We start from the raw sequence: 26574 nt of genomic DNA on the forward strand, positions 1-26574 counted from the left end.
TCTAAGCCTGTCCCAGGGATATTATAATGAACAAGACACCTATGGTCTCTACCTTAACAAAGCTTACAAGGTACCATCTATTTTAAAAGCAATTAGAGTGAAGCATATATACTAAATGTCATGCAGGGAGATTATAGCAAGTCACAAAAATATAGCAACACCCTAGTTTGTATGGGTGGGCCCTGCAAAGAAGGTTTTGGGGGAGAAGCATCTTTAAACTTTGAGTCACATAATGATTAGCAGTGAGTCCTGCTAATAGCAATGTGCAAAGCCTGGTGGTACCTGGAAAAATATAAGAATATAAAATTCACATTTTCTTTACTCCTCATAGAAAAGTGTATCATACATAGTTTTAAAAACTGAAAATGTCATATGAAAACACTTTTTTGGGGGGGAATAATATCATTAGAGTTTATATTCAAAGATTTTTCTACAATAAGCCTTATTTGAAATCCAGGAAAGACAGAGTCCCTGACAATGTACTCCTAGTACACTGAGGCATCAGATACGCAACAGGGGCAGCAAATATGATAAATGCACCACACACACGGTATCAGGGGAACACAGAGAAGGAATAAGAGCAGCACGAAGAAAACTGAACTAAGCAGACGCCAGACAGTAAGAGGGAGCACATGAGTAGAAGGAAAGAAGATAAATGGAGATGAAACAAACAGAGTAAGGAAACCACACATGGTGGTTAATCCTTTCAAATCCTGTTTTGACCATTTCACACTCTAAAGATTTATTCCTTTTAGGAAAGCTGGTTACTGATTTGTGCTTATATCTTGGTTCTGCTGAGACCTGTCTTCTGGTAAGTAATTACCTGGAGTAATTGTAATAGTTAAATATACTGTAGCTGATTTCCAGATTCATCATTTTGAATGTCGTTCAATTGTGAAGAACTTTATTCTTCCACTAAGTACTTAAGAATATCTTAAATATGTTCTACATTTTCATGCTGGGAGGAAGAAAACCATGTTCTGTTAGTTTATCTATTCTGTTAATTTATCTATTTCTTCAAATGAAAATATTTACCTCATGATCCATATATTTGGAGAAATGGGCTTTTAAATTTATTCACAACTATTAAGTATTTTTAAGACTCTCGGATTAGTAAGCTTCTGTGTTCTTGAAAAACATCATCAGATCTCTAAACTTTTTTTTTTTTTTTTGCTTCACAAATTTGCGTGTCATCCTTGTATAGGGGCCATGCTAATCTTTTCTGTGTTGTTTCAATTTTAGTACATATGCTACCAAAATGAGCACTAAATTAACCATTTTTAAGTGTTAACAAGGGTTTTTAAATGATTTTTAAAAGCAGTACTTTAAGAAACAGAGAGGAAGCCTGGAAATTACAAATTGAAGACATTAGAATTCCTATAATCTCAGTCTAGATAGCATCACCAAGTTGGATGTGCTCCTAGGCACCTTTCTCTTGTCTGCTGCTGCTAAGTCGCTTCAGTCGTGTCTGACTCTGTGTGACGCCATAGACGGCAGCCCACCAGGCTCCCCAGTCCCTGGGACTCTCCAGGCAAGAACACTGGAGTGGGTTGCCATTTCCGTCTCCAATGCATGAAAGTGAAAACTGAAAGTGAAGTCACTCAGTCGTGTCCAACCCTCAGCAACCCCATGGACTGCAGCCCACCAGGCTCCTCCATCCATGGGATTTTTCAGGCAAGAGTACTGGAGTGGGGTGCCATTGCCTAACTCCTTTTCTCCATATTATCTTTATGTTTGCCATACCTTTAGTTTTTCTTTCAAATCGTTACCATCTCTGTAACTCGGCCCCCATCTTTACTGTCTCACCTTCACTATTCTAGTTCAAGTTGCCCCCACTAAGTTTATTGCAGTAACAGCTTCTTAATAGCAACTTCTCCCCGGGCCCGTGAAAGCAGGATACTGGTATGTTGCTCTGCATATCTCCTAGACAGAATTAGCATAAAGCGGTACATGCAGCAGACGTGTAACCCTGACTGCTGAAGGAAAGAATAAATGCATAAACAGACTACCTTGGAAATTCATACATGATCATGGCCGTGGTTTCCATAAGCAGATGCTGCTCGCCACAAATAGAGAAAGCCTATTCACAGAAATGAAGACCCGGTACAGCCAAAAAGAACTAAATAAATTATTTTTAAAAGCTTTAAAAAACCATTTTATATTTTAATTATATGAGCATATATTACTTCCATTATGAAGAACTAAATTTAACATATTTCCCACTTCCTTTTCCAGCAGGAGACCTAATTTAGTCGTGGAACTGGATAAACAATACTCACAGTATCTTCATAGTCCAGGCACTACTCTAACCTCATGGGTCTTTCCACTAAAAAGTTCTACTGAAAACCATATTCAGTGGTGCAAAGAGAATTGGCTAGGAAGAGAGAAGTTCATGAGGATTAACAGGTGAAATGCCATCAAGGAAAAAACCCTCAGAGGCAAGGTCTCAGTGAGTCCACATGTAGGTGATTTCTGGAAGGAAAGGCATCAGGTGAACTGAAACAGCAGGAAGTGACATCAGGGTGATCAGAAAGGCTGATGCATCCCCCAGAGGGCTTCCGCTGCTTTGCCTTCTGCTAAGAAAGGGGGTGGGGAGGGCAGTTTCTTTTTTGTCCTCAAAAATCCAGATTATCTGTTTAGGAAGAGAAATAGGGGCAGCCAAAGCTCAATCAAATCAGCTCCTGACTCTAAAGCGTCATCCGCAGCATCCCTTGACGCGCTTTTTAATTCTGGGCACAGCCGAAGGGAAGTCAAAGCTCTGCTGAGAGTAAAACAGAAGCTCTTGTCACGCTGCCAGATGGACTTATTCTCCTCTGACCTAAAAGTGGTGTCCCTATGAGTCACTGCTCAGTCTCTCCTAAGTAACCAGCATGGTAACTAACTGGAATGTGGAAAACCCAGAACTTCTGCTAAATCTAAATTTTAAAAAATTCACTTATTAATTCAAATGAACAGAAAAACAAACCATTAGATCTTGTCTCTCATGAAAAGCAGCATAGTACATTAAAATACACATTAGTTTTGGCTCATTCGAACAAAGGAAAAAAATCCAGGCTTCAAATCTTGCTAGATATGTATCCCTGAACATCAATTCTTTCTGAAAGCAGTTATCAAGATTCAGTGATAAACAGCCAGAAGAGTAACTAGCACACACACACACACCCCATAGGCACTGGAGACAGGCGAAGGCACCCCTTTCTACCTTCTGTGTTCTTTTTCTAGGGGAGTGTGTGTGTGTGCACGTGCGCGTGTGCATGCACACGTGTGCGTGGAGTGTCCCACCACCAACCTGGTTGTAGGGGAAACTATATTTCCCAGAGCCTCTTCCCTGCATGTTTCCAAGCTAGAGCTACTCCAAAGTGAGGCTGTACAAGATCTGGGAGGCAAAAGTGAAGCAGCAGCCACACACACAAGCCTAGGATGAACCCCAGTTCCAGTGTGTCCTTGAGGTCATACTCTGTACCTAGCTCCTCTTCTCAAATGTTGAGAATGTCGATTCTGGTGACCAAGAGTGCCCCCAGGCCCACCACAAGACTGTGCTGCAGACTCACAGAGGGGGCAAAAGAGCCAACCAGCTTCCACAGCTCCTTCCATGCCAGCTGCCCTTTGCAGTGCTGCTGCCAGAGCTGGGCCTGCCCACCCTCCAGATTCCCAGAGGTTTGTTTGCCTGGGTCAGGGCTGGTCAGTGAACTTTCTCTGATCCTTAACCCCTCTTTTTTTTACCTTTACTTACTCAGCTCTTTCTACAAATATATAAGCTCTAGTTCCTTTAATAAATCTCTTAGTCCATAGTATCCACTATGGCTTTGCTTCCCTTACTGAATTCTGACCAATGCGGTGGCTGTTGGTCTACTATCTAAACTAACAAAAATTTATGATCTATCCTTGATAGAGCCCTGAAAATAAGTCAATAAAATGACCATAAATATTTTAATTCCACAACTCTGTTTTCAGGACAGACATAAAAGAAAACAACTGTAGGTGGGAGTTAGCTGCTAATAGTGGGAAGAACTTTTCCAGTGGTCATGTATGGATGTGAGAGTTGGACTATAAAGAAAGCTGAGCGCCGAAGAATTGATGCTTTTGAACTGTGGTGTTTGAGAAGACTCTTGAGAGTCCCTTGGACTGCAAGGAGATCCAACCAGTCCATCCTAAAGGAGATCAGTCCTAGGTGTTCATTGGAAGGACTGATGTTGAAGCTGAAACTCCAATACTTTGGCCACCTGATGCAAAGAGCTGACTCTTTTGAAAAGACCCTGATGCTGGGAAAAATTGAGAGCAGGAGGAGAAGGGGACTACAGAGGATGAGATGGTTGGATGGCATCACTGACTCAATGGACATGATTTTGGGTAGACTCTGGGAGTTGGTGATGGACAGGGAGGCCTGGCATACTGCAGTTCAAGGGGTCACAAAGAGTCAGACATGACTGAGCGACTGAACTGAACTGAAGTGGGAAGAACATTAGAAAGGACAGTCAGTTTAACAAGGTGGGATTAAGACACAGACTTTGGAGTCAGATTGTCTGAGTCCAAATTCTGGCTATATTTCTTGCTGGATGATTTGGGCCTCAGTTTCCTCATCGGTAAAACAGTACTTCCCCCTTCTTGGGTTAGGATGATGTAAGGATTAGATGATATAATGTATGTCACAATGTTGGTACATGATAAATATTCAATAACTGTTGCCTATTTTTATGAATATCAGACATGCCAGTAAGTTCCCTGTGGGATTTTGTGTGAATTACTTTACCTCTCTGAGTCTCAGCTTCTTCACTGATAAAAAGGTGAAAAAAAGGAGACAGTTGGATAATTACTAAAACTTTTCCAAGTTCTCTACATAAGGTGATTCTTCTTAGATAAAAGAATTCTCCAAGAAAGCCTTCAGCCACAGGAAAATTTAGCAGTTTTCTTAAGTTGCTAGGACTGTCCATCTTCTTAGAATGACCTTCCCTCCCTATTTGCTCAACACAATACCAGGCACACCTTTTCTACAGTCGTTCCCAATTACCCTTTACCTCTACTGCCTCTGAGTAGACATGACCCTTCCCTCATGTTATATCTCCACCATGCCCTGTATATACACTGCTAGCTCACATGATACTTTATTTCTCTCTCTTCTGCATGTCTGTTTGCTGCTCCAAGCTGAGAAACTACATCCTACTGAATTCTAGCCAGGGCCAAACATATAGTAGGCACTTACTAACTGTGGGCTGAATGATTTTATTTAAAAATTCTGACTTTTTATATCGTTTTCTGTATACATCATTTCTTCTAATCCTTAGAAAAGACTTCCCTGTTCAAAAGCACAACAGTCTCCTATTGTGCTCTGAACAGAGTGAAAGGCTGCTGATAAGATCTAACTACACAGAAACTCTGAGGTCTGAAAGGATGATTTGGGAGAGCAGGTCATGTTGATGGCAATCTGGCTGATGTTTCCCTTACATACAACCAGATTTTAAGATTCGCGAGGCTGCTGGGTCTTTTCATGTCTCCTGACTTCACTCTTTAAAGTGCAGAAGGGTGGGACCTCATTTCCTTTTCCCTCTTATTATTAAAACCGGGTCACAGGAAGCAAGTCATCTCTCAACTACACCATGAAATCCTGCTTTATGGGAAAATGGTAAGAAGCTGATCACACAATCTCCCAAAATCAAGACAGAGGCTCTCATTTTTTCCAACAAAAGAGGGCTCCTATGCTAAATTATAAGCCCTAAGGGGATAAAAAAAGATAAATAAAAATCAATACATAGGGGAACTGGAAACAATTATGTATCCCCCATTACAGAAAAATTATGAATTTGTATTCCCTGAGTGAAGTGAAAATGAAACTCACTCAGTCGTGTTCGACTCTTTGTGACCCCATGGAATTCTCCAGGCCAGAATACTAGAGGGGGAAGCCTTTCTCTTCTCCAGGGGATGTTCCCGACCCAGGAATCGAACCAGGGCCTCCCGCAATGCAAGTGGATTCTTTACCAACTGAGCTATCAGGGAAGCCCTGATTGAAGAGGTATTTCCTAAAAATCAGCTTTCTAAAGATTTTTTTCACTAATTAAATGAACAAAACATTTATTGTCTGAACAGGACTATGACAGAGAGACTCTAAGAGAAATAAGGTCCAGTCTCTGTCCTCATGAGCTTACTGTCTAGTTGGAAAGTGATAGCACGCTTTACTCACTATGATTCCAGGCAGATTCAGGGCATACTGTGAGTAAAGATACAACGTATTCACATCACAGGATAGAGCAATGAACTCTGCCAGAAGATTAAGGCCGGGAAGACTTGGGAAACAGGTGACACTCCAGCTGGGTTTCTGGAGGAGTGAGCTGTAAAGGGAGCGGGATGGGAACAGCCACTCTAGGCATCTGCAGAGTGTGAGCAAAGGCATATGGAAATACCTGGCCCATCTGGAAACTCCAAAGTGTCTGTGGCTGAGGTGCAAGGTCAAAGAGAACAAGGTGAGTAGGAACCAGGTAGTGAAGGGCCCTGAACTGCAAGCTAAGGAGCTGAGATTCTCCTATCGAAGGTTGCTGACAGAGAGTTATTTAACATCTAGACAGTCAAAAGGGCTTTAATTCAAATTAAACTAAATTTAGATTTCGGGGAAAAGATTCCCATCATCATTGTAGGAAAAGTGGGATGTGGGAAGGGTCTTCCCCAAATGGGAAGCCACTGGAAGCAGGGAGACCCATGAGAACACTATAATTTAATAGATGAGTCCTAAGGAAACAGAGAAGGGGGAAGGAAATGAACTTTAGAGTCCTGTGGTGGGTAGCACTAACAGGACCAAGTAATTGATTAAGTGTGAAGAGGAAGAGGGGCATTTAAGCTGGTGTTAGGGCAAAGCAAATTAGAATTCTAATGGCGCCCATTAGAATTGCCTGAGGAGGTTTTAAACTATTGATTCCTTCAAAGGTGGTACTGGGTCAACTAGATTCCATAAGAAAAAACCGTGACTCTTAACTCCACCTCATGCTATATGTAAAATTAATTCTGCAGATCTAATTATGGACCCCAACATAGTACAACCTTTAAAAAAAGATATAGGAGAACACATTCCTGACCTGTAGAGTAAGCAAAGATGTCTTAAAACAGGGCACAAAAACACTCTGTCATAAAGAAAAATATTTCTAAATTGGACTATGTTAAAATTGAGTACTTCTATTCAAAAGAAATCATCAGAAAGAATTAAAAGGCAACCAAAAAAAAAAAAAGAGTTAAGATACTCAGAATACATGTATTCAAAACAGGACTTGTATCCAAAACATTAAAAGGAAAAAAAAAAAAAAAAAAACTCATATAAATCATTAAGAAAAAGATAATCCAGTTTTTTAAGTGGGCAAGAAGTTTGAACAGACAGTTCACAAAAGAAGATATTCAAATATCTAATAAGCATTTGAAAGGGGCTCAACTTCCTTATTCACACATTGAAACATACCCACAGTAATGGTTAAAGCAGAAAAAAAGAAAAAAAACTTAAAAAATATCAAGAGTTCAGAGGATGTAGATGAACTGGAACTCTCAAGTTTTGCTGGTGGGAGTAAGAATTGGGAGAACATTTTGGAAAACAACTTAGCACTATCTATCTACAAAAGCTGAAAAGACACCCTGCTGCTGCTACTGCTAAGTCATGTCAGTCATGTCCGACTCTGCGCGACCCCATAGACAGCAGCCCACAAGGCTCCCCTGTCCCTGGGATTCTCCAGGCAAGAACACTGGAGTGGGTTGCCATTTCCTTCTCCAATGCATGAAAGTGAAAAGTCAAAGTGAAGTCACTCAGTCGTGTCCGACTCTTCACGACCCCATGGACTGCAGCCTACCAGGCTCCTCTATCCATGGGATTTTCCAGGCAAGAGTACTGGAGTGGGTCACCACTGCCTTCTCCGGAAAAGATACCCTATGCCCCAGCAATTCTACTTAAAGGCATATATCTATCAGAAATCAGATCATGTACAAAAATGGGCTATTCAAAATAGCCAGAAAATAGGAATACCCAAATGTGTATCAGTGAGAAAACAGATAAATAAATTGTGCTCTATTCTCACAATGGAACAGCAACGAGAATGAAAGTACTACACCTATATACAGCAAAGACAAATATAAAGTTGAGCAAAAGGAGCCAGATCTGCAGAGTACATGCTCCATGATTCCATTTAAGCAACACTAAAACTGAAAGAACTGTATGGCATTAGAAGTCAGGGCAGCTCGCACCTGGACGGGCACTCGTGGGAGGCCAGCAGTGTACAATTTCTTAGACTGGGTACCTTTACATGACAGTATCAGTTTGCAATAATTCACTGAACTATACACTTAGGATCTGAGCACTATACTTTCTTATATTGTAGCTCAATGAAAAGCTCAGGGGAGAAAAAAAAAATCCTTGATGTTTGTGTCCTACTCCCAGATGTCTGAGTAATCGGTGTAACCATCTATAGTTTTTAAAATTCCTTAGGTGATTCTAACATACACCAAGTTTGAGAATACACTGCATTCCAATCTCTAGACTGAATACCTGGCTAGGGGATGATAAAAAATTGACATGATCCTGGGGAGACTCGGGGGAGGATGTATAGAGGCGTTTCAATTTCAGCAGGTACAAAGTCTAACAGAATATCCACAAGATTGGACTAAACATACAACTAAATACATGGGTCTTAAGCCCAAAAGATGGTAGATTATCTGAAATACCTGGATCTTTGTTTTTTCTTTCCCAGTTTTACTGAGATATAATTGGCCTATAACACTGAATAGTTCAAAGTATACAACATAATAATTTGATATATGCATATATCATGAAATGATCACTACAGGAATATGTATCCTCACACAGTTACAAGTTTTTTCTTCTTACAAGAACTTTAAGGACACCCAACTCTCTTAGCAACTTTCAATATGGTATTGAAAAGAATTCAAATCATGTGGTACTGTTAACTATGGTTATCAAGCTATACATTACATCCTTAGAACTTACTTATAACCAAAAGTTTGTACCTTGGCCAGGTTAAATCCCTGGGTCGGGAAGATCCCCTGGAGAAGGGAATAGCAACCCACTCCAGTATTCTTGACTAGAGAATCCCATTGATAGAGGAGCCTGGCAGGCTACAGTCTGTGGGGTTGCAAAAGTGTTAGACATGACTGAGTGACTAATACTTTTTTCCCACCCCCCACCTCTGGCAACAATCTGATCTCTGTTTCTATAAGTCTGGTTTCCTTAGATTTCACATATAAGTAAGAATTTTTTTTGGTATGTATATATACATTCATAACATGCATACTACTCAGTCATAATAAATAAGGAAACACCTGGAATCTTGAAGGCTAGGCCATTAGATAAAAGAGAGAAGGGGAAGAAAATTACCCCAAAATCAAGATTAAACAAAATTCTACAAGTTTTCTTTTTCATCTGGCTTTATATTTGGTAGGTGAGAATACCAAATATATTCGGTAGGTAGCTTTAATTAGAGTCACCATCAATCAGGAGCTTTACCTAAACAATTTAAACTTCATCTTCACAACTATCACCAGCCTGTGGGTCTCACTGCATCATTCCGATTGTGGAGAGAGGACTGAGCTACATTCACAAGGTGAGGAGGTAGAGACTCAGGGAGACAGGAAAATCTGCCCAAGTTCTCCTATGTTACTAGAGGCAAAGACAGAATTTAGACTCCTTTGAAGAGCCAGAAATAACCCCCAACTGCTTTCTAAACTGCTGAGAGAACCATCATTGAAGCAAATGCATGACACTGCCCTCCTGACATGCTGTGCTTACTCCTTTAATATTCTCCTAATTGGGCTCCAAAATCACTGCAGATGGTGACTGCAGCCATGAAATTAAAAGATGCTTGCTCTTTGGAAGAAAAGCTATGACCAACCTAGACAGCATATTAAAAAGCAGAGACATTACTTTACCAACAAAGGCCCATCTAGTCAAAGTGATGGTTTTTCCAGTAGTCATTTATGGATTTGAGAGTTGGACTATAAAGAAAGCTGACCGCCGAAGAATTGATGCTTTTGAACCGTGGTGTTGGAAAAGACTCTTGAAGAGTCCCTTGGACAGCAAGGAGATCAAACCAGTCAATCTTAAAGGAGATCAGTCCTGAAAATTCATTGAAGGACTGACACTGAAGCTGAAGCTCCAACACTTTGGCCACCTGATGTGAAGAACAGCCTCACTGGAAAAGACCCTGATGCTGGGAAAGATTGAAGGCAGGATTAGGGGATGACAGAGGATGAGATGGTTGGATGGCATCACCGACACAATGGACATGAGTTTGAGTAGGCTCTAGAAGTTGGTGATGGACAGGGAAGCCTGGCATGCTGCAGTCCATGGGATTGCAAAGAGTCGGACATGACTAAGAGACTGAACTGAACTGAACTGAATGACCACTATGCCAGGGGACGCCTTATCAAGTCACATGGGACAAATTGTGTGGTTGAGCTCAGGAAGACCCCTGCCCAGTGAGTGCTGCAGAGTCTTTGGAGCAATCTGAAAGAAGGATCTTATCACTGTTGGTATTATTTTCTGAGGGCTTTTTATAATAAAGCTATCATAAACTGGGTGACTTCGAACAGTCTAATTTTCTCACAATTACTGAAGCTTCTTCCCTACACTGACCCTATCCATCTCCTCCATTTGGCTGTTCCTCAGTTGCATCCTTTATAATAAATGGGTAAACATTAAACAAGTGTTTTTCTGAGTTCCAGGAGTCATTTTAGCAAATTAGCAAGCCCACAGAGGTGGTCAGAAGCACTAGAGGCTCAGGCTTGGGACTGGCACCTGAAATAGGGGGTCTTGTGGGAGGACTGAGTCCTTAGCTTATCTGATGCCAACTCCAGATGGACAGTGTCAGAACTGAGTTGAACTATACGATCCCGGGTAGTCAGAGAACTGGCTGGTATGGGGAGAAAAACATACACATACACATCTAGTGTCAGAAGTGTCTGCAGGCAGAGCATAGAGAAAATACAGTAGTTTTCCTTTTACAGCTCTGAAACAGCATGCAGCACACTCATATGAGCACTGAGGCTTTGACAGATATTAAACCTTGCAGAGATTGCTTTTCTAGAAAGGTTTCATAAAATGTCAGGACAAGTGGACCCCAAGCTTGTGAGGACAAGAAAACGTGGTGTGTTCTAAAGGAGTTTGGTCCCAAAGAAAGAGATGGCAGAAGATGGAGTGCTCTTTTACCCAGGCAGGGATGGGGTCGGGGGCAGGGGGCCGGGCGGAAAAGAGAGTCCTGATGTCGGGGGTTTTTTTTAGTTTCATTATCTAGGACTGAGCGACTCAACTGAACTGAACTGAACTAGGATTCAAAATCAAGGTTAACAGCAAGTAGAATTTCTGTAGCTCTGGAAATAAGCAGTCTCTTTGAAACAGGGAGGGGAATGAAGAGTCCCAGCACAAACATGAGCACAGAAAAGGGACTGAAGTCAAGCAGGGTGGTGAATGTGAGTGTTCACTGCAAGGGACAGGGATGAGGGCAGAGTCTGCACCTCATCTTTCTCCTCCCACCAAATGATCATGACAGCGGTGTTTACAAAGAGACCTTTCATAAATCATAAAAAGTACAATCTGTTTTAAAGTGCTGTAGAATGCTCTCAAGAGTAGCTTCTTTCTCTATTCAACTGGGATATTCCAAATAAGGAAACATATTGACAGGGTGTCTGTCACAACAGGGAGGAAAAAAAGCCACCCCCACCCTGGCTAGTGTTGATGAAGGCAGCTGACACACTCAGGCAGAAGATATGGCCACAAAATTCCAAGCCACATCCTTGTCTTCTAACCGAGAGTGGAAACCTAATGGATTTAGCATCCATCAGGGAATAAATTTTCTGGAAGCCTTTCACTTCTTTAAAGGACTGACTTCTTTTCTCATCTCTACCTACATTACAGAAAACAAATCAAGCTGCCTCAAAGAGCAGAGAGTTTTATCAGACAAATGCTCAATGATTTGTACTAGTCTTTATAAATGCTACCATCTGTTCTGAAAATTTAGAAAAATCCCTGAAATATCTTTGAATAACTGAAGATCATGATGGCATTTCATCCCATAGCTATCATTTCAGTAATATCTACTATGTGAAATTCACATACATAATCTCTTTAATCCCCCCACCCCCAAACACGAGAGACAGCTTTGGCTTCTCTCATTTTCCAGATAAGGAAAACGAAGCAGAAAGAAATGATGCAGTCGCCCAAGGACACGAAGCAACAAGAAGCTGAGGAAAAACCGAACCCTTGCTGTGTCTCAAAAGCCGAATGTCTGCCCATAATGCCACTCCGACTCTGGCTGCTCTATTACTTCTTCATGAAAATAGGTCAAATTAAGATATGTCAGCAGCAAGATGCAGAGCTCCAGCTATATTTACACTTGTTAGGTGTTTGAAAATGCAGAGGTGAGGGAGTGTGATACTTGCTGTGATTCAGGAAGTAAGATGAGCACTGCCCCAGAGTGAAGAGACTAGAGATCTCTCCACCTGTGTGACCTTGGATGAGCCACCTAAACTTTGGACCTCTGCTTCCTCACCTTGAACCTGAGAAGACTGATTTTCAGTCTTACCTGATTTTCATAATTCCTTTCAGATCTAACAGTCTCTTTTACGTGCCCTCGAACCACTAGGATAAGTGAAACAGGTCACTTGTAAATAAGTACGTGGTATCTATCCCAGTGTACACAGAGCCTCGATGTAAAATTTCAAAACCAAATAAACTTGTCCTTTGCAAAACCATCGCTGAGATCAAAACCAGTAAGTCTTAGAACTTTAAACCTCCAATATAAAGATTTTAACTTTGTTCTATTTTTAACCCCCTCTTTACTCCGTTTTTGTTTCTACAAGAATGAAGACAACAGCCAGACTCTTTCCTAATGATCTGGTTTATATGTATGGGTCTTAAGGTAATTTACTCTCCCTTATTGTAGAAAGTTAATAAATTTCATTATGGAAATTAATTACTAAATACAACAGATACTGTGAATAAACACTGGTAAAATTAAGAGGATCAAAGTGATATATTTAGATGTGAAAATACAGCCTCTTTTTGAAGATAAAAAAATTGAACTTGCATTTCCTGTGATGAAATCTATTACCACTGCCTACTAATTAGTGCAAGGACACGTGTTGTCAAAGGAATACAGGGACAGGGTTCAGACTGCAGCTTTTCCAAGAAGAGCAGGCTGACCTCACCCTCACCGTGCCTGGGTAAAGCGAGAGATGCTAATACTTAGTGACAGAAGTGTAGTGATGGTGAAATGAGGTGATACATGTAATCGAAGCAGGCACTCAACTCAATGTTAGTTCCTTTGCTCCCTTTGCCCACTTTGGCTGGGGAAAAAATGTAGATGATGACCACTGCATGAAAAGGTTCACCAAGAGCTAAAAATCTATTTACCTCCTTATTATTTATCAAAGCTCAATGATATCTTTAGTTGGAACAAAAAATTAAGTCTGAATTATATCAACTACATTTGTTAAGTCTTTCAGAGAGATTACAATTGGAATAGGAACATCAATCCCCAAATCACACTAAGTTAGATTTGGGACTTAATACTTGCAATGAAATGTATGTGATAAATAACACTTTAGCATATATTTCACGTTAGCAACCTGTGATGATTGTGTATAATGGCCTAATTTTTCCAGATGAAATCTCAGAATATCTGCATGTCTGAGATGAACCCTCTGATGCTCCCTGCACCGTGAGCAATCTGTTCCCCAGTCTTGCACACTAACAATTATTAAAGGGGTAAAAGATTTATATGGTAATTAGGACATATGCAAATATCTTCAAACATTTGCAGTTTTTATTTTTGGAGTTAAATGTTAGAAGGTACTGATATTAAGAAGATATGGCAAGAATACACAGAAGAACTGTACAAAAAAGATCTTCATGACCCAGATAATCACGATGGTGTGATCACTGACCTAGAGCCAGACATCCTGGAATGTGAAGTCAAGTGGGCCTTAGAAAGCATCACTACAAACAAAGCTAGTGGAGGTGATAGAATTCCAGTTGAGCTATTCCAAATCCTGAAAGATGATGCTGTGAAAGTGCTGCACTCAATATGCCAGCAAATTTGGAAAACTCAGTAGTGGCCACAGGACTGGAAAAGGTCAGTTTTCATTCCAATCCCAAAGAAAGGCAATCCCAAAGAATGCTCAAACTACCGCACAATTGCACTCATCTCACATGCTAGTAAAGTAATGCTCAAAATCTTCCAAGCCAGGCTTCAGCAATATGTGAACCGTGAACTTCCTGATGTTCAAGCTGGTTTTAGAAAAGGCAGAGGAACCAGACATCAAATTGCCAACATCTGCTGGATCATGGAAAAAGCAAGAGAGTTCCAGAAAAACATCTATTTCTGCTTTATTGACTATGCCAAAGCCTTTGACTGTGTGGACCACAATCAACTGTGGAAAATTCTGAAAGATATGGGAATACCAGACCACCTGATCTGCCTCTTGAGAAATCTGTATGCAGGTCAGGAAGCAACAGTTAGAACTGGACATGGAACAACAGACTGGTTCCAAATAGGAAAGGGAGTACCTCAAGGCTGTATTTTGTCACCCTGGGAGTTGGTGATGGACAGGGAGGCCTGGTGCGCTACAATTCATGGGGTCGCAAAGAGTCGGACATGACTGAGCGACTGATCTGATCTGATCTGATCTGAGGAAAGGAAAGGGTATGTTTTTTCTACTGATTTATACAAATATGCAGCTGTACTGGGGAAGCATGCTACTCTCAACCCAAATAATGGTATTTATAAAACACTTCTTTCCATGGTAGCAAAGCTCTGTTTGCCCCTGCAGAGTGGGAAGCAGCAGGGAGGTGTTTTAAGACAGAGCCGTGATACGCAGTCAGCATCCCTAAGAACCCATGAGATGGGACAGCGAACATCTCCCACCTCCACACTGGGTATTAGAAGGTACCAGAAGTCTCACAGTGTGCCCTGGGAAGGCAGGCAATTACATCCCAGGAGCAGAGAATGGTTCCTGCTATTTGAAAAGTACACAATCCTTTGTGGACTAGCATCATGAGCCTCTGCTTCATCAGGTTTTCAGAGCAGACAGAACTAAGAGATTGCTGTGGGGAGGGTCTTGTAGTGGGACTTTTCCCTGGAGGCCTTATCTGTGGAGGAATTGCTGGGTAAGCACCTGAGATACCCTGAGGCAGGGCTGCAGACCACTGGGAAGAGAAGGAGAGTGACATTTCTTGAGCCCTTACAAAGTTCCAGGCACTGTGCCAAGTGCTCTTCACTGTGACATGTTTCAAAGAGATCTTAGTCTCAGCACCAAGTGGACCTGTCCTACCACTCCCTGAGGGGTTCAGGGGACTCCATCCTAAGCTGAAAAGATTTGACAGGTTTTCCCCATCTACCTCCTGCTTCCAGGTAAAAGAGCCAAAAATGATAAAGTCAAATGGCCTTTTGATTCCAGCAGACAGTGATATGCTTGAAATAGGAGCTCTGGCTGGGGAACAAATAGCCATATTGTATTAATTTTTCACTGTGTATCAAGATTCCATAAAGTTAGTGACTTCAAGCCACAGATTTATGACCTCACAGTTTTTGCAGGTTAGATGTCCAGGCACAACTTAACTGAGGCCTCTGTTCAGGGTCTCATAAGGCGACATTCAACTCAAGGTATTGGCAGGCTGCCTTGTTTATCAGGAAACATCAGTGGGGATGAGTGTGCTCCCCGGCTCCCTCAGGTTGCTGATAAAATTTCACTTCTCTGTGGTAGTTTTGACTGATGGCCCTGGCTTCTTACTGGCTGTTGGCCACTGGCTACGCTTAGATCCTAGAGGCCACCCTGACACTCAGCCCCCTCCTAAGACAGTCACAACATGGCAGCTTGCTTCTCGTAGACCAGCAGGAGAATCCCTCTCACTCTAGTCTGCTAAGAAAGTTTTATATAATGTGATCTTGGGAGTAACAGCCCCCAGTTTCGCCATATCATGGAACCTAATCAAGGGAGTGGTGAGTGGTAACCCCATTATGTTTGCCATATTCTATTAGTTAGAAGGAAGTCATCAAGATTCCACCTATACTCAAAAGAAGAGATTGCTGCTGCTACTGCTAAGTCACTTCAGTCGTGTCCAACTCTGTGAGACCCCATGGACTGCAGCCTACCAGGCTCCTCCGTCCATGGGATTTTCCAGGCAAGAGTACTGGAGTGGGGTGCCATTGCCTTCTCCGAAAGAAGAGATTACCCAAAATGAAATCATTAGGGGCCACTCTAAAGTATGGGCTTCAAAAGTTGGCTCAGAAGGGTGGGCCCTGCAATGTGGGAGACCTGGATTTGATCCCTGGGTTGGAAAGATCCCCTGGAGAAGGATACAGGCTGCCTACTCCAGTATTCTGGCCTGGAGAAGTCCATGGACTGTATAGTCCATGGGCTCACAAACAGTCAGACACAACTGAGCGACTTTCACTTTCAGTTTTCTAGAGTATATTCTACACACACGGCAAGATTGAATGTGGCTTCATATTTTGTAGCATATAACAATGAAGACAAAATGGACTAAGGAGATAGTCATATGTGAATATGAATTCTGGTTCCTTTGCTGCAAGACTTTGGACAAATTATTTAATCTCTCTTGAAGCTTCAATTTTCTAATCGGAAAATAGGCACAACTATTATCTATATAAATATGAATGTGGTGTCAATAGCTTCACTTCTTGTTTAATAGTTTAACCAATGTTTAATCTCTTAAATGTGAGATTATATGCACTTTTGTACTTTTTCTAAAGCAACTGTGAACTGTGAAATGTATTAACTGTGCATGACACCAAGTAGGTATTATATATACAGAGTAACAGGCTCTGATTCCAGCCTGTTCAGGTCTGCAGACCATGACTCCATCAGAAAGTTTAGCTACTCCTATAGATGAAGCTTAAATATAACTAACATGATTTGATTCTCTCATTCAGCAAATTAAGCACCTAATAAGCACTACTATGCTGCTGCTGCTGCTAAGTCACTTCAGTCATGTCCGACTCTGTGCAACCCCAGAGATGGCAGCCCATCAGGCTCCCCCGTCCCTGGGATTCTCCAGGCAAGGACACTGGAGTGGGTTGCCATTTCCTTCTCCAACACATGAAAGTGAAAAGTGAAAGTGAAGTCGATCAGTCATGTCTGACCCTCAGCGACCTCATGAACTGCAGCCTTCTAGGCTCCTCCGTCCATGGGATTTTCCAGGCAAGAGTACTGGAGTCGGGTGCCATTGCCTTCTCCAACTACTATGCTAGGTGCTAGGTATTATCTATCTGCCTATCTATCTATACACACACACACACACACACACACACAAATAGACATATTTCTTGTCTTTGATGAGTTTATGGTACAGTGGGAGAGAAAAACCACACTCATTCAATAAATAACGAGGGCACTCTTTGTATATTAGGGATAATAAACAGGAAAATGTCCTTACTCTTGTGGAGATTATATTCTGCAGAAATGTGGGTGATCAGTGGAATTTTTTTTTAAGGTAAAATAGAGGACAATTTAAAAATTTTGATAGAATATTAGAGGGGGATCTGAGAGTAATCAGGAAGGGCTATTTCAAATAGAGTGGCCAGAGAAGGACTGCACAGGGAGGTGGAATGACAAGAAAGAACAGCTATAATAGGGGCCAGGAGAAGAGTGGTTCAGGCAGAGGCACTTCCTGTGCAAAGGCCCTGAGGCAGGAACGAGCAAAACACGGCTGAGGATCAGCAACAAATCAGTAAGAGTGGACATCAACCCATGCTTAGGGGCCAAGCAAGAGCCAAGGCCCCACAGCCAAGAAGTCTCTTCTCAGCTCGATGGGAAGCCACTGCAAGATAACAAGCAGAGGAACCACAGACACGATTGACACCTGGAATGGAACGAACTGGCTGCTATATGGGAAACATAAGACAGGGGAGTAAGAATGAAGGCAATCAGGATACTGAACAAATGAAAACTTATACAGGTAAATATTTTGATAAGAACAATAAACAATAAGAACCAGCTTTTTGACTACAATGTACAAACAACAAGCCTACACTCAGGCCACTTGAATTTTAGTTGCAGAGATAAGTCACACCTTACCAAGTAAATATAGAATAAAAGTTTAAATAGTAACAAGGGCCTTGAAAGAAAATAAAACAGGGAAATGGCTGAGAATGAAAATGTTTTAGACAAGATGGTTGGAAAAGCCACACAAATAAGGTGATATCTGAGCAGAAACCTGAGTGAAGACTTTGGGAAGACCTGGAGACAAGAGGTTCAGGCAGGAGGTCTGGCGCAATCCCAGCATGAGGGTGCTAAGTTCGTGGGAGGAGCAGCGCAAAGGCTGGGGACGGTGACGTGAATGCACTAAGACAGAAACTGGTAGGATTACAGGAAACGAAGTCAGATCCTTGGATCCGCTAACCTACCATGAGGTTAGAGGATCATGTTATCTATGTCACCTTTCCATGTTATTCTAAATGGGGAACCACTGGAGAGATTTGTGGAGGGGACTTGGTGAAGGCGTCATGACGACACTGGAGTGGCCCTGACTCAGACAGGGGACTCAGGGAATGCCTCTAGAGGAGGGATATTTAGGCTGAGGGAGGAAGGATGACTAAGACGACAGGGCTCACACACGGGGCAGGTGGGCATTCCAGGAAGAGGAAACAGTCAGTGCCAAGTAATCTGTTGTAATGTGTCCTCATGCATTTTCATTATTTTTCAGTGTCAGGATTTAGAAAAGCTAAAACTCTGGCTGTGAGACTCAGTACAGACTCTTTATTCTTTAAGTGGAAGATGGATATATTCATTTGTGTGCTTATTCAACAGACATGTTGAGGGCAAACAACACAGCAGGCATGATGCCAGGAGCCCTGAAAGACAAAGTGGTGAACATGACTTGGGTCCTGTCCTCCACGAAATACAGCAAATTCACCATGTACTGGAGCCAAGCATTTGAAGGCGTGCATGCCAAACAATGCATGTACTGATTTTCAGCTCTACTGCATAATCACTGTATTTATGCATCTTTGGAAGGAGATGACTAAGAGGGTGGCCCATGGGGAAGAAATACAATAATTTGATGTAATAGCTTTCCAGGGATTAATCAGACATTTTTAAGTTAATAGAGGTAACTTTTATTTCTACAGGCAAGATTCCACAAATGAGGTTTGAAATTATTATTAAGAAGTTCTGAATAGACATTTAATGACTCTGACTTAATGTCCCAAGCTCAGGCATGTGGAGAACCCTAGAATGTATAGCACTCACAGGAAAAGCACTTCTCTAGAGAACCAAATCTCAATGGGGCATGATGTTTTTCATGTTTCAACTGCTTTTAATCTACACATCTTGGAAGTTTATACAGCATGATGACATCAGGGTCAGAATAACCTTTCGGTGCAAACTAAAAAGGTCTTCTGTCATCACCACTCTGCTAAGGCTGGGAAGGAAACACAGGCAATCCCGCATGCCTAATGTTCTATGTCATGGGAAGTTCTCCACTACAGTGCCAGAAAATGGATCTGCAGAAAGCTGAGAAAAAATGGACATCAAATCAAAGATATCTTGATCCAAAATCAAGAGTCTATTTATCTTGAAAAAAGCAACCATCAATACGCATTAACCAAGAAACTAAATGTCAAACACATATCAAAGTAGAATACAGAGTTTGAATGGTGAACCATCTAGTCCTGTGCTGACCATTATTGAACCACTGGACACACTGGGCTATGAGCTTTGACATGTTGTTCAGTCGCTCAGTTGTGTCTGACTCTTTTGTGACCCCCCAGACTGCAGCATGCCAGGCTTCCCTATCCTTCATCGTCTCCTGGAGCTTGCTCAATCTCACGTCCATTGAGTCAGTGATGCCATCCAGCCATCTGGTCCTCTGTTGTCCCCTTCTCCTTTTGCCTTCAATCTTTCCCAGTATCAGGGTCTTTTATAATAAGTCAGCTCTCCACATCAGGTGGCCAAAGTATTAGAGCTTCAGCTTCAGCATCAGTCCTTCCAATGAATATTCAAGATTGATTTCCTTTAGGATTGACTGGTTTGATCTCTTTGTAGTCCAAAGGACTCTTGAGAGTCTTCTCCAACACCACAGTTCAAAGCATCAGTTCTTTGGTGCTCAGCCTTCTTTATTGTCCAACTCTAACATCCATATATGACTACTGGAAAAACCCCCATAGTTTTGACTCTATGGACCTTTGTCAGCAAAGTAATGTCTCTGCTTTTTAATATGCTGTCTAGGTTGGTCATAGCTTTTCTTCCAAGGAGCAAGCGTCTTTAAATTTCATGGCTGCAGTCCCCATCTGCAGTGATTTGGGAGCCCAAGAAAATAGTCTCTCACTGTTTCCATTGTTTCCCCATCTATTTGCCATGAACTGATGGGACTGGATGCCATGATTTTAGGTTTTTGAATGTTGAGTTTTAAGCCAACTTTTTCACTCTCCTCTTTCAGCTTCCTCAAGTGGCTCTTTAGTTCCTCTTCACTTTCTTCCATAAGGGTGGTATCATGTGCATATCTGAGGTTATTGATATTTCTCCTGGCAATCTTCATTCCAGCTTATGCTTCATCCAGCCTGGCATTTTGCATGATGTACACTGCATATAAGTTAAACAAGCAGGGTGACAGTATATAGCCTTGACCTACCCCTTTCTCAATTTGGAATCAGTCCATTATTCTATGTCTGGTTCTATCTGTTGCTTCTTAACCTGCATACATGTTTCTCAGGAGACAGGTAATGTGGTCTGGTATCCCCATGTCTTTAAGAATTTTCCACAGTTTGTTGTGATCCACACATTCAAAGGCTTTAGTGTAGTCAATGAAGCAGAAGCTGTTTTTCTGGAATTCTCTTGCTTTTTCTATGATCCAACAGATGTTGGCAATTTGACATGTGGCTAGTCCAAAAGGAGGGGCTTCCCAGTTGGCTAAGTGGTAAAGAGTCTACCTGCCAATGCAGGAGACACAAGAGACATGGGTTTGATCCCTAGGTTGGGAAGATTCCCTGGAGGAGGGCATGGTGACCCACTTCAGTATTCTTGCCTGGAGAATGAATACCCATGGACAGAAGAGCCTGGTGGGCTACAGTCCATGGGGTCACAAACAGTTGTACACAACTGAGTGACTGAGCCCACAACTAAGCACTGTCCAAAAGGATATGTTCAGTATGTATAAAACATATACCAAATTTCAAAACTTAGTATAAGGAAAAAAGTAAAATTTTCCAATGATTTTTAATACTGGTTAAAATTTAGGATATACCAGATTAAATAAAATATCATTAAAATCAATTTTACCTTTCCTTTTTACTTTTTTAATATGACTATTTAAAAAAAATGACTACTAGAAAATTCAAATTACACATGTGACTTGCATCTTATTTTTATTGGACATTGCTGATTTAGCATGCCTGCCATAGGTATCAGAATACTCACATAAGAAAATGGATTTATAGCTTCTCTGATGATCCATATGCTTAGATATCATGAGAATAGGGCCTTACAGTCAGTAGACATACACAGGACTTTTTGAGTTCAAATTACTTCTTATCTAAGCAGGTTGGGAATCTGTACTGGTTTACACTGTTCCTGTCAGAGTAATTTCACAGTCCAAGCTGGAAGACTTCACAGCTCTCTGTTCTCTGTCCTTTAAGCATTGCAGACCTGTGACCCTACTCACTTGTCCTTACCTCATCAGTTAGCCAGATTTCCAAAAGCATTTAGCTGTGAAGGCCTCTGGGAAGCTCTCTTCAGAGTATATGTACCTTGTGCTATTAAGATTGTGAGTCTCAGAGGGTAGGGGCCCAAACGTGGTTCTGTTATCTAACGCTACTACGTTGAGAATTGCATAGGTCTCTGTAAGAAAGTAAATGCATTTGATATGAAACTAGAACACTTTCTAACACCATACACAAAAATAAACTCAAAATGGATTAAAGATCTCAACGTAAGACCAGAAACTATAAAACTCCTAGAGGAGAACATAGGCAAAACACTCTCCGACATACATCACAGCAGGATCCTCTATGACCCACCTCCCAGAATATTGGAAATAAAAGCAAAAATAAACAAATGGGATCTAATTAAACGTAAAAGCTTCTGCACAACAAAGGAAACTATTAGCAAGGTGAAAAGGCAGCCTTCAGAATGGGAGAAAATAATAGCAAATGAAGCAATGGACAAACAACTAGTCTCAAAAATATACAAGCAATTCCTACAGCTCAACTCCAGAAAAATAAATGACCCAATCAAAAAATGGGCCAAAGAACTAAATAGACATTTCTCCAAAGAAGACATACAGATGGCTAACGAACACATGAAAAGATGCTCAACATCACTCATTATCAGAGAAATGCAAATCATAACCACTATGAGGTACCATTTCACACCAGTCAGAATGGCTGTGATCCAAAAGTCTACAAGCAATAAATGCTGGAGAGGGTGTGGAGAAAAGGGAACTCTCTTACACTGTTGGGGGGAATGCAAACTAGTACAGCCACTATGGAGAACAGTGTGGAGATTCCTTAAAAAACTGGAAATAGAACTGCTTTATGATCCAGCAATCCCACTGCTGGGCATACATACTGAGGAAACCAGAATTGAAAGAGACACATGTACCCCAATGTTCATCGCAGCACTGTTTATAATAGCCAGGACATGGAAGCAACCTAGATGCCCATCAGCAGATGAATGGATAAGAAAGCTGTGGTACATATACACAATGGAGTATTACTCAGCCATTAAAAAAGAATACATTTGAATCAGTTCTAATGAGATGGATGAAACTGGAACCTATTATACAGAGTGAAGTAAGCCAGAAAGAAAAACACCAATACAGTATACTAACGCATATATATGGAATTTAGAAAGATGGTAACAATAACCCTGTGTACGAGACAGCAAAAGAGACACTGATGTATAGATCAGTCTTATGGACTCTGTGGGAGAGGGAGAGGGTGGGGAGATTTAGGAGAATGGCATTGAAACATGTATAATATCATGTATGAAATGAGTCATCAGTCCAGGTTCGATGCACGATACTGGATGCTTGGGGCTGGTGCACTGAGACGACCCAGAGGGAGGGTATGGGGAGGGAGGAGGGAGGAGGGTTCAGGATGGGGAACACAGGTATACCTGTGGCGGATTCATTTTGATATTTGGCAAAACTAATACAATATTGTAAAGTTTAAAAATAAAATAAAATTTAAAATAAAATAAATGCATTTGATAAACTTGTTGGTTATATGAGTAGAGCTGATGGTCTGGGGAAAGGAGTTTTTCTTTCTCCCCTTTGTATTACAGCAGTTTTATCACATTAGCCATTGGCTATCAGCTGTGCTCCATGATTCATTTGTTCAAATATTCCAGTGTCATGAGCTGCCTGGAACAGAGCTGGGTGCTGGGGATATGGGTGGGGAAGGGTGGGGGCAAGGGGTGGGAATAAGGCAGGCAGAGTCTTGTCCTTACTGGGGAGGACAAACCAAAGCACACGTACACCACACAATTACACTAAGTGTGGCATGTGTCACCAGGGAGAAGCAGTGGGGATCACAAAAGGGTCATTGGCCTGGGAAGCTAATGTAGTCAGATGTCCAGGAAGACTTCTAAATGACCCTCCTGCTAAACCTGAGGGGCCTGTTTGCCTGGCAAGGCAGAGGAGAAACGGGAGGTTGATTATATAGGGAGGGCCCTTTAAGCTTTGTTTAAAAAAAAAAAAAAGGTAAAGCACACAAAACAGTTGGACCTTACAGAGTAGGCAAACGAAAACAAACTCCTAAAGGCAGAGAAAAGCCATCGAAGGCTTTTGTGCAAGACAACGACATGAGCAGATCTGCCTTTTAAAATATCACTCTGGAGGTGGTCAAGAGCAGATGGAGGGCCTACACAGAGCACAGCTACAGATGCACAAGAAGTAACCCACTCTCTTCGGTCATCGTGTCAGCAGGAACTAAGTTTCAAGTCTGTAACAGATGTGTGTGCCCATAACCACAAGATCTGGAAGCCAGAATGCATTCTGGAGTATGAATCTAATACAAGATACTCTCAAAATACCCTTAAAAAGCATTCATTTCCACAGATGGGCCTGTGCAGGTAAACCTGTTACTTTGCATAAGCCCTCTCTCCTGACCCCAACCTAATTGTTCTTATTCAAGACCAGAAGCCAGTGATCCACATGAGATCCAGTGACCCAATTTCTGGGGTCACAGAGAGGCTGAGTGCTCAAAGCATTCATTCAACAGCACAAGTTTGGGAATGTTCTGCTCTTCTGTGCCCAAGCACTGGGGACCTGTGGTGGTGGCTGCATTCTTGTGTCCTCTTTGCAAGGACACTGGGTCTGAACAAGTGTACTAGATCAGCCCCCTTGTCCAGGAGCTCCAGCTAAGGTCTGCTCTCAGGGCAAGAAATTAGTGGAGGAAGTAAGTCATACTGCTTATAAGCCAATTAAACACATTAAATTCTATAGAATGGGCATATGGAATTTTGTTTTGTTCTGGACCCTTTTAGATGACACTTGTATCAACTTGTGATTGCCTGGTGATGACCTTAATTGTCTTCCTTGGTGTCAGATGTTCATTCTATTTTTAAGTAGCCATAAAAGCAATATGTTGGTAGATAATAAGCACATTCAAGATTCTGTTAAAAATAAGTCATTTCTAAAAATTCAAATCTCCCCCAATCACCTCTTCCTGTTATCTTTTTTATTAAAATAAAAATAAGCCTCAACCCCACAGTGTGTTCCCTTTCTGGACTTCTGTTATCCACTTTGAAACTAAAAGACCCTCTGCATCTAGACAAAGAACTCATTCTTCTCAGAAGCAAGACTGTGCAATGGGAAGTTCCTGGGCTCAGGGAGCAGTCAGACCTGGGTTCCAGCCCTGGTTACATCCCTTCTTGGGTGTGTGACTTTGGTAAAGTTTCTTAAGTTCTCTGGCCCTTGTTTTTTCCTGAAGAACGTTTGGCTAGCCTACTAAATCAGTTTTCTAGGCCTGTCATAACAAACTGCCACAAGCTGTGTGGCTTAAAATGACAGAAATTTACTTTCTCACACTTCAAAAAGCTTGAAATCAAGGTGTGAGTATGGCTGGTTCTTTCTGAGGCTCTCTGGGAGACCCCTTCCTCACCACTGCCAACTCTGGTGGCTCCTGACATCACTCGATAATCTTGACCTCTGTCTTCATAGGGCCTTCGGTCTTGTGTCTCTCTGTTTTTTTTTTTTTCCTTCTTCTTATAAGGACACTAGTTGTTGGATTTAGGGCTCACTATAACTCAAGAATGAGTTCATCTCAAGATAATTAACTGATTCTATCTCAAAATATGCTATTTTCAAATAAAGTCACATTTGGAGATTCTGGGTTACCTTGGATTTTGAGGAACATCCTATTCAATACAGCACACCTCCCTACACCGAATTCCACTATACCCAGGAAAACAGACTAAGGATCTGTGTTTATGGATTTTTTAGCCTCTTTCCTACATTTGAATCATTCAACTGTGTTTGCTTTTTATATCAGAAAATTACAGAGAAGACAATGTATATAACTAGCAACATATTGAAAATGCACTAATGCTGAATAAATACTATATTTTCCCTCCTCTTGCTTATATTTAATCTTAATACAACAACAGTAAGATCAAGTAATCTTAGCACCATTTATGTGTAAATCCTGGGAAATGAGAGGACACTTTGAGGTCCTATTCAAAGATAAAGACAAAAAACACCCTGCCCTAAACAATGACTTCTTTGGTAAGACAGGGCAAGCAATTCTCATTTCAGAACTGACCTACATCACAGCTGTTTAAATACTAAGGAACATGTGACATCTAAGAGAGTCCCTGCAACTCTGTGAATACAGAGGGCATGACAAAGACTCCAGGTAAAAATGAGAAACTTCATTTTTGTTATTCATTACCTAATTTGCCAACCATTTGGTCCATTATCTGTTAAATGCCATAGTGTTTTATTTACTTCTATATTTTCATGGCTTTTCATTTACTTCTGTATTTTTCTTTCTCAAATAATCTCAGCTCTGATATAGTTTAAAAACCATTGAGAATGTTATTCCCATAATTTGTTCATCTTCAAAACACTGAAAGCTGAGTGAAAGCTGCAGGCAGCAGCAAGAGGTGGTAGAAAGCCCGTCAGCACTGACTGTACTGGTCCACCGCTTCTAATTTCAGGTGTTTCCTTTGCTTTTCTCTCACCCACTGGTACTCAGTATCCAGACACTGGGGCTGACAGTGCCTGGACCACCTCCCTGAGCACCATCAAAAATATAGAAATTTCAACGTGAAGCTCCCAAAGAAACGAGTTTCAAGGTAAACAGTTTTCCCAATATTCATACACTTCATTTAAATATATTCAACCTTGCTTCAAGTTTCTATACTCCACAGTTAGGAACTGCTTTACAGGAAGAGTGGTGAGGAGGTCTATCACATAAAGCTGCTTTGCTCTGCTACACTGTGTGCTCTGGGAGATCACCCCTTGTCTGCCTGGATCTTGTTTTCAAGGTACAGCTCCAATATCTCTATTATAATTCCCTTCTCTTAAGGTTAGCAAGAACAAATGCTGACTGACAAAGTGCTTGGAGCAAAATCAGG

At 41.4% G+C, this 26574-nt stretch overlaps 1 protein-coding gene and 1 non-coding gene across 3 annotated transcripts in view; both read right to left on the reverse strand.

Moving 5' to 3' along the window:
- The window catches only part of SH3GL2 (SH3 domain containing GRB2 like 2, endophilin A1), a 227212-nt gene that overhangs the window by 15542 nt on the left and 185096 nt on the right, over window positions 1-26574 (reverse strand).
- On the reverse strand, window positions 1160-1266 carry LOC112447961 (U6 spliceosomal RNA). Its single transcript, XR_003036214.1, has one exon. It is a non-coding gene; the product is annotated as a U6 spliceosomal RNA (small nuclear RNA).

The sequence above is a fragment of the Bos taurus genome, chromosome 8 (genome assembly GCF_002263795.3).
Source record: "Bos taurus isolate L1 Dominette 01449 registration number 42190680 breed Hereford chromosome 8, ARS-UCD2.0, whole genome shotgun sequence".
NCBI lineage: Eukaryota > Metazoa > Chordata > Mammalia > Artiodactyla > Bovidae > Bos > Bos taurus.